The sequence below is a fragment of the Salminus brasiliensis genome, chromosome 2 (assembly GCF_030463535.1).
Source record: "Salminus brasiliensis chromosome 2, fSalBra1.hap2, whole genome shotgun sequence".
In the NCBI taxonomy this organism is placed as follows: Eukaryota; Metazoa; Chordata; class Actinopteri; order Characiformes; family Bryconidae; genus Salminus; species Salminus brasiliensis.
In genome coordinates this window covers 14,739,318-14,748,342 of record NC_132879.1, presented here as the reverse complement: position 1 = coordinate 14,748,342, position 9,025 = coordinate 14,739,318, and the positions used below count along the sequence as shown (strand labels likewise).

The following is a 9,025-nucleotide window of genomic DNA, read 5'->3' as shown; positions in this document are numbered from 1 at the left end:
AAGCGAGTAATCCAAAGCAGTAATCCCTGCCTCCATTTGTGTAAAAACCCTTCATTAGAAGCTAACACATAAGCACACACACATAGGCCACACACTGATACCTGATTTCAACCTGTGGGTCCTCCTGAAAAGTCCTGGGGACCCCATGCTATGCACATTTCTGTGTTCTCTTTCTACTCACACCTGTTCTAGCACACGAGGAGCTTGTTAATTAGTTAGAACCGAATAAAGTGTGTAGGTGTTCGAATCGAAATGTCTCTTTCCTCCTGAGACCCAGAAATTCTTTTTCTGGCACCTTTTACGCAATCTATTTGTATCCTACTGTACTGTCGAGAGGACATAATCAAATAAATAATAAAAATAGAAACAAATAATAAAATAAATAAATAAATAAGATTATTTTAGCCACAATATGTAAATACTAAAATTATTCCCAATATGTATATATAATTATAATTATAATTATAGAATTATAGACTTACATATAGAATTATATATATAGCTATATATATATCTCAAACCCTTTGTTTTTTGGTCTCAAAAGGACAGTAAAAGGACAGCTGTGTAGCGTGTGCTTGCTTTCAGTCCCTGTAGATGTCGCTATACAGCGGTGTTTCCATCCCTCCCCACCCGTTTTCAGTCAAATAGACTCCTAATAGGCGGACTGCTTACGACCTTTACTGACTAGCCAATCCCAGCGCAAGCTCCGGACCTCCTTTAGCCAATCCTGTCACAGGAGGCGGGACTTCTCCCGAATACGGGTGGGTAAAGAAATTGAAACACACCAACACACACCACGTGCTGTCCTCCAGGTTCCCATAATGCTTAGTAGTGTTTACGTCCCCGTTGACAGCGCCGCGGTCGCTCCGCTTTGCCTAGTAACCAAGCAGAAGTTGGCAGAGCCGCGCAGCGTGTTTCTCTCTCGGTTAAGGAAGCAGGAGCTGAACACCCTGCCGGTGTGGCCGGCGACACACGGGAGGCTCCGGCATGCCTTCCCCGCAGAAACGGAGGACGATCCCCTCATTCTGAACTCAGCTCCTCCAGCAGCGTGGTGACCACACATGAACGAGCTGCTCCGCTCGGAAGTTAGCAGTGCAGCTAGAAAGCGAACCAAGTAAGTAAGTAAGTAAGTAGACGGTCCAGCGGCTGTGTGAAGCTGGAGGTGCTGGTGTTGTTTTTGTGGGAAAGTGTCTCGCTGCAGAGAATGGGTGGTCAGGGGAGGGTGTAGGGGGCTTTTCCCCCCAGCTTCAGCATGTCCTAATTAGTGGGTTTTAACTGTTTTTCTTAGCTCAACTTAATGTAGATATAGCTATTTCCTATGGAAGCACCTAAAGCTTTAAGGTAGAAAAATAATATCTATCTATCTATACAGAGGCTTGAAATGTTCCCTCAGTTTAATAAATCGTCCCCTTAATTTCATAAATCATTCCCTGAACTCAACCAAAGTCAGCCCTCAGTTTAATAAATCACTCCCCCAGTTACATAAACCGTCCCCTAAATTTAATAAATATTTTTCTCAATTTATTACATTATTCCCTAAATTTAACAGTCAGTACTCTCAATGTAATAAATATTTTTCTCAATTTATCAGCTACATTATTCCCTAAATTTGACGACCCGTTCTCTCAATTTAAGAAATATTCCCTTCGTTTAATATATAAATCCCATAATCCAACAAAAAGCATCCCTCAGTTTAATAAATCGCTCCCCCTGTTATATAAACCATCCCCTCAATTTAACAACCTCTCAATTTACTCTCAATTTAATAAATCGTTTTCTTAATTTATTCATTCCCTCAATTTAACAATCCATGCTCTCAATATAATAAATAGTCCCCTTAACTTGGTAAATTATTCCCTGAATTCAACAAAAATGATCCCTCAGTTTAATAAATCGCTCCCCCTGTTATATAAACCGTTCCCTCAATTTACCAATTATTACCTGAATTAAACCAAAAACAACCTTCAGTTTAATAAATCTTTTTATTTAACAGTCCATTCCCTCAGTTTAACAATGTCTCCTCAATTTAGCTTACAAATGATTCTGTCAGTTGAATTAATCATTCCCTCAATTTAAGAATTTGTTACCCTCATGTAGAGGAAGCACCTTAGTTAAACCGACCGAACAATTTGTTAAATTGAGGGAACAAATTATTTCTCTAAATATTATTTTTTACCTTGATACTATAGGAGCTCCCTGTTCCTCAAAGTGCTTCTCCAGTCAGAAAAAAATAACTACACCCTTTATCAGGTCATTAATGCTCCCCCTCACTTGCGAGAACTGTTTACATGTTTGACCCAGCCCTCTTTTTAAACTAATGGGCTTTATCTGGCTAATGCAAAACTTAAATGGCTTTTATAGCATTTAGTAGATGTTTCTGCTTTTTCTTATTTTGAAACTGTGAAAGTCTTGTTTAAGAAACTTTAAAATTTTTGGTAATCATTACTCATTCACAGTAACAGATATTGTGGCCAGACTTTATGGCATCAGAGATTATCTTATCCCACCCAGTTTTCAGGGATCTTCTTAAAATGGGCCAGGTCACCTCAACTAACTGCATTGCTTAGTTAATGTGCTGAGTAAATGTCCACATGAGACGGGTCAAATAATGCAAGCGATACAGATATTGTATCCAGTTAATCCACTATCTGCTTATTCATTACCCCTGACAGCTAAGTAATAAGCCAGGGCATTACTTTGTTTGCAAAGCTTACATTCTGGAGGGGTCATGGAGGGTAATGTTTCTAATAGGCTGTGCCAGGTATGTCCTTGAATCAAATGAAAATGAGACGCAACCTCTGAAAACATACACCAAAAAAAAGCCTTCTTGTCCACCTTATTATTAGCAGCTTTAATGAGTCATGCACTTTCTTAGTTTCTGTGAATTGATTAAATTGAACTGTCCTAGAGAAGAGGTAAGGTTTCCAAGCTGCCTTCCCAGCAGATGACTTTCAGACAGATGAATTTTAGTCTTCAGTGACAATCAGGTTAATGTTCAGACATTGAATTTTGGTTGGAAATAAAAGTCACATATCTGTTAAATGCCAATATTGGGTTGACATCAAGCTCCAACATTAGTTAAATTTAGTAGAAATAGCAGAAATATCAAACCAACAACATATCAGTATCCAACAGTGTTAGCATTTCACACTGTGTGAATGTTTACTTGAAATTTGGAGGTATGGAGACGTAGGGTCTCCATACCTCACAGTTAAATATTGTTAACAATATGACGTTCTTGAAAGTGATGTGATGAAATCAGGCATAATGAACAAGCTTAAGAATCTGAGCCACTTTGACAAGGACCAAACTGTGATGGCTAGGTGACAGGGCCTTGGGAACCTAAGTCTTACTGATGTGATCCATGGAGACACCACCTCACAACTTACAGGACTTAAAGAATAACATCATCTTGTGGTGGACAACGTCTTGTGGTGTCCATGCCTTGAATGCTCAGATCTGTTGTGGCGACACAATGGGGGCCTACTCAATATTAGGCAGGTGGTGCTAATGTTATGGCTGATCGGTGGATATTCAACCAGCTAGGTTCATTCACATCTACAGTGAAAGTTACCTGTGCTTGTTTTATGAAACTGACAGTTGAGCTCCACCCTAGGCTACCTGAAGGCAGTGTGAAAGCCTGAAAGCTAGGCTCATGGCTCATGCTGGTAAATGTAAGTAAGAATTTTCATGCTGGGTGAGAACGACTTTGACAGGCTTGGCTGAAATGCATCATAGCATGAGTTGGTACTGTTCGCCTCCTCAAGTGGCCTTTTAATCTCATTCTTCCTGCCGCGTGCCTCAGTACGCTGCTTTTGCATTCTGGTTTTCATTCACTCCTGTGCATCCTCAGTATTTTTAGGATGCAGAGGGTGGGCACAGGTGCAACGTGTGTGTCAGCACTGCATAAACATCCTGTCCATAGCAATGCACGTGAAAAGTTTTGTATCCTAGCAACACATGAGAAGAACACTATCACTTGCTGATACAAGCACATGGCTGTCAAGGAGGTTCAGATTCTCCAGGCTGATGTGCAGCTGTTTGCATGCAGGATGATCAAAGGCGGGTCCCCTTACTTGCACGATCTCTGCCCAGATCAGAGAAGGGTAAAGCAGAATGGTCGAGTTGACTGAATGTCAGATCAGCCTCTGTAGCCCATATTATCTTAGAAATCAGAGAAAGTGGATGTTGGTTCTGAGTACTCGGCAGTTCTGTCTCTGCTTTTTTTTCATGCTGATGAAATTTGTTGTTATTTTCAAAGATGGTCTTCGTTCTCAGATGTCAAGTGTTGCATTTCCTTTTATTTCTCTTCTCTACTTGACCTTAATACCTTCTGTTTGAACGTTACAAGTACCGCTAGAGCATGAGAAGGCCGGTGGGTGCTGATAAATTTGTGTTTATCCAGCATTATATTAGAAAAGCCTTTCTTTCTAATGTCCAATTCCCACACACTAGTTAGGGCACCTCCTGTCATGCATTTCCACCAAGATGGGAGGGTGAAGGCTTGCATGTGCTTGCTCTAAGACACATTAAGTGCTAAATAAGCTGAACATGCTTGAAGGAGAACACTAACTGGTAATTCTGTTGTCAGCTAGAAATGCCTGCCTGCATTTCTGATGCCAGAGGGCAGAAAGAGGGCCATCCTATCCGCCCAAAGACAGTGAGGCCAATTATTCTCTTCTGAGGGCTCACTTCGATAGAGGGAAAGTGTTAATAAAATCGTGGCTTGACTGATCTAAAGGCTAAAACTGATAATCTGCAAGTTTATCGATATTGGCAAAAAAAATATCACTGATAATGCACCAATTGTTACAGATTTTTTTAAGGCAGCACCAGCGTTCAAACTCGATGTTTCCTGGAGATGGGGTGAATCATTAGACAGCTATGCTACTGGGAATGCAATATGACTCACTCAGTGTATAACTGTGTGACAGTAATATGAGCTGGGCTGTTAAATTTGAATACAAAACACAGTCAGGGTTAAGGATGGGCAAACCTATTCTCTAGCTTGACAATAACACTGAGAATAACACACACTGCTTTTTTTCAAGAAAACTAATGAAAAATAAACAAATTGATAAACAGATAGCAGGAAAATGATATATATTTTAACCTCTCATTAACCCACTGTAATTGGCTCCACCTAGCACTAGCAATGCGCCCCACACTGAGAGGGTCAGGACTTAACACCTCTGCTCCAATACATGCAAAGCCAGCCACCCCCTCTTTTTGGGCAGCCATTCTCCGGTTCCCCGGCTCCACTGCACCAGTTAACAGACGCCTGTGTCAGCCAACATCGCTTAAGGGTGATGAGGGGAGAGAGCATTCACTCTGGCCGATGATGACAAAAGCATGGTTCTGGATTTGAACTCCCGACCCCTGGGTCATAGTGGTAGCACATTAGACCACTGAGCCACTTGGAGCCTCAGCATTTTGATATTAAAAGGTTGTAGCTGTATCTGAGACTGTGCCTCATTCACTCTACAGTATATCACATTGTTTTGGGCTTTCTTTTACAGTAAAGTGGAGAACAGTCCCAATATTTACCATAATAAGTACTGTACAAACCTTCCCCAGTGGACTGCTTGTAATAATACACTCCAGCTACACTCCAGCTTCTTCTGTTGTAAATATGTCTGTAGTATGTAGCTGAGTTTAGAACTAGTTAGGCCACTTTACTGTCCATAGATTTATTAGCATGTCTCTTTTTTTGTTCTCTTGTGTGTCAGGCATGTCATCAGACTGGTTCAATTGGGCGTGAGCGTGACGTTTAGATGTTTAAGTGACAGAATCTGCAGACGCACAGTAATGAGTGAAACAGTATAACAGTAAGGTAGTTTCTGAAATTTTTCACTACCCTCACAAATTCTGTTTCCTGTAATAGCCTACATAGGGAATATGCATCTGTGCACCTCCATTGTTTTAATTTTCAATTAATGTTCTGAAATGTGAAATGATAAGTCATGCCCAAATTAATCCACTGGTAATTAGTTATAATTACACTTTTTTAAACAGTCATATGCAGTGTCAGTTATAGATAAGGAGATACCAACCCCCTTAGGTTTTTAGCATGTGGCGTTTAGTGTCGTTTTAAGTTCTCAAAAAGAAACTCATAAAGGGCATCCTTGTGATTATGATGAAGTATTTTTTCCATGAAAGATTTAGGATGTTTGACCTCCATTAGCTCTGAGTGTACCTTGAGTATCTGCTTTGTATCTCCTTCTCATTAACAATTCTCTGATGCATGCCAGGCTTTAAAAGCTCATCTAGAGATGCCTCACAGTTGAGGGATGCATCAAATCTTCTTTAAAATATTTATGGAGGTATGAGGCTTGGTACATATCCGAATCGCCTGCCATAGGGCTATATCATGATCCTGGGTCTCCTTGATCCATTAGTTTCGTTTTAGGGATTCGTCTCGCATTGGTGTTTCCCAGCTAATCTCCCATGATTTTTCCCCCTCCACACTGTGGTTGGATACCCTTAATAATGGAGGGTTGACCAGTTTCAGTCCTGAAGAGCTCAGTCTAGGTTTGAAAGAAAGGATTGTGGCCTTGAAGAACTGTAATTGCTCATTTAAAGAGACATTAAAGATTTACACTCTAAACAAAAAGGTTTTATTGTTTGGGCTCTATATAGAACCATCTGCAAAAGAACCCTCTAACCAGACATATAACCGATTAAGATTTTTTTTTTAAGAGAACTACTGCCTTTACTACCCCTGAAGTTTGTTATTGCTGCTATTGATTGATCAAAAATAGTTCAAAATTAATATATTACTAATTAGATTATAATGACTGGTCACTTGAAGCTTTTAATTATGGCTTATGACGCTTTGCATTTGCATCTGTCTTGTGTGTAAAGGCTAGGGTCCAAGACTGAGTAGTTTGAACATGATGGCCTACATATAGATGCTCATACTAAGTGAAGAACTTTGGCTAAAACAGCTATTTCTAAGCTTAGTTGCTTTTAAATAAAATATTGCATTGGCATGGGGCTTTAGGGTTTCAGTGTCATTGTTGGTATTGGTTAAAGTCTGTTATGTAGACTTTATCTCTTGTACATCTCCTGTGAAATTCCCTTATCTTGCTTGGCAGGATGATTCTATTTATTGTCATAAAAATATGACTCTATGCTGTTGTGAACATGTGTGAATAGGGGTGTAACGGTACACAAAAGTCATTGTTCGGTTCACACTGCAATTTGGACCTCATGGTTCGGTACCAGTTCGGTACAACAGGAAACAAAAAACATAGGACTATTAGGATTTTTATTTTTATTGATTTTGAACAGACAGAACAGACAGACAGTGCAAGTTATAGTTTCTTTCCCCCCACATAGTGTTGGAGCTTCATCCAGTACTTTTGGGACACGTTGGAGTGTAGTTTTTGATGCAATTCCAAACCAACAGTGTTCCAACATCTAGGGTAAAGCTATCCCAGCAGAGTATTGCTGCATACAGACTCCTTATTTATAACTTCCTATGATATCAGAAGAAATGTTCAAAAGAGCAAACATTTGGACTTGTATTGTTTTGTACACTGTAAGAACTGTGGATGTATTTGTATATTATACAGGCCTTATGCCATATCACCACCTCATTGTTATATTCACATGTGTGTGTGTGAGTGTGTGTTCACTACCAGATGGGTTAAATGCGGAGGACACATTTCGCTGTACACTGTACAGTGACAAAAACGTGCACCTTTACCTTTTTATTCCTTGCAGTCACACCATTTTTATTCAGCCCCTCTGAGCAAACCCCAAAACATCCAGAAGCAAAAAAGGCAGCATTCCCTGAGCACAACCAGCGAAGATTGTGTCCAATTGAGTCCAATTGCTTGCGAACTGCATGGCATGTGCTTTTGTTTCTGTTAATCCAATCTGGGATGGGGTTCTGTTTAGCCTTATCCACTATGTGAAACATTATGAAATGTTGCAACAGCTAAACAAATGTTCCCCCAAAAAGATTTTGGCTGAGGCTGTAATTGCATGTAGGCCGCTCACATTGAAAGGATAATTCAAATGAAACAGAGAAGTACCACTGTGGTTCAAACAGGTCTAAAATGTGACTGAATACAACTTCAAAAAATCCATTAGCTTTTGTTTTTGTCACACGTGTGGGTGTAATGCTTTCTGTTTTGTTTGTTTTATAAATTTATCTGTAAGAAAGCTGTCATTGGACATTTCCAGGTGGCTTATGTAATGTGAATGGACTGCTCTCTCTCTCTTTCTCTCTCTTTCTTTCTTTCTTTCATGGTCAGAGCAAAGAAATAAAAATGGACCAGCCTTTCTCTTTTGACATTCCACTGATAAGGTAATCAATGAACCATGGTTCATTGTTAAATGAAAGAGTGTGTATGTGTTGAATATTAAAAGCTTCACATTCATTATATTCATTCTTGGCTTTTGAACAAGCTCTCAGTTTGATAATAATATTTTTGACATATTCATTTTAATACATTAAAAGCGAGGACAAGCCTAGACTACCCATTTTTCTGTTTGTTTGTTTGTTTAGTTGTTGTTGAGCTCAAATTTTGCTTATGCTTATGATAAGCATGCCATTTTCCAGTATTGCTCAGGCATGGCAAAATGATAAAAGCATGAAATAGGCCTTGGTAGAGCATCAACTTCAAACGTGCCCCTTCCTGATAGTACGAGTCCACTGACGCTATTTTTTGCTTCATTCCGGCCGTGCTGGATCCATTTGAACAAAAGAACAGGAGCTTGTTGTCTAGAAGTAATGTCAAATAAAACCAGACAATGGAAGAGAAATACACCGTCATATTCGAGTTTTATGACTACCCCTGGTTTGGAATGAACTCGGCCCATTATATCAGTTTCACTGACTATATAGGAGCTCTTTGTAGTTCTGTCATTACAGACTGTGGTCCCTCTGTTTCTTTGCATACTTTGTTAGCCTCCTTTTACATCGTTCTTCAATGGTCAGGACTCCACAGGACCACCACAGAGCAGGTATTATTTGTGTGACATGGTGGTGGTGTGTAAGTAGTGTGTTTTGTGC

The 9,025-nt window shown here is 39.8% G+C and overlaps 1 protein-coding gene across 7 annotated transcripts in view; it reads left to right on the top strand.

The window, feature by feature from the left end:
* The first annotated feature begins 838 nt into the window (after window positions 1–838).
* enox2 (ecto-NOX disulfide-thiol exchanger 2) overlaps window positions 839–9,025 on the top strand; it is a 278,033-nt gene continuing 269,846 nt past the window's right edge. For 5 of the 7 annotated variants that reach the window (XM_072668263.1, XM_072668268.1, XM_072668266.1 and 2 more), the window contains exon 1: window positions 839–1,114. The gene's annotated coding sequence lies outside the window, so the exon portion shown is untranslated. Of the gene's footprint in view, window positions 1,119–9,025 lie in introns of all 7 variants that reach the window. The other 2 variants (XM_072668264.1, XM_072668262.1) reach the window with 1 other exon arrangement.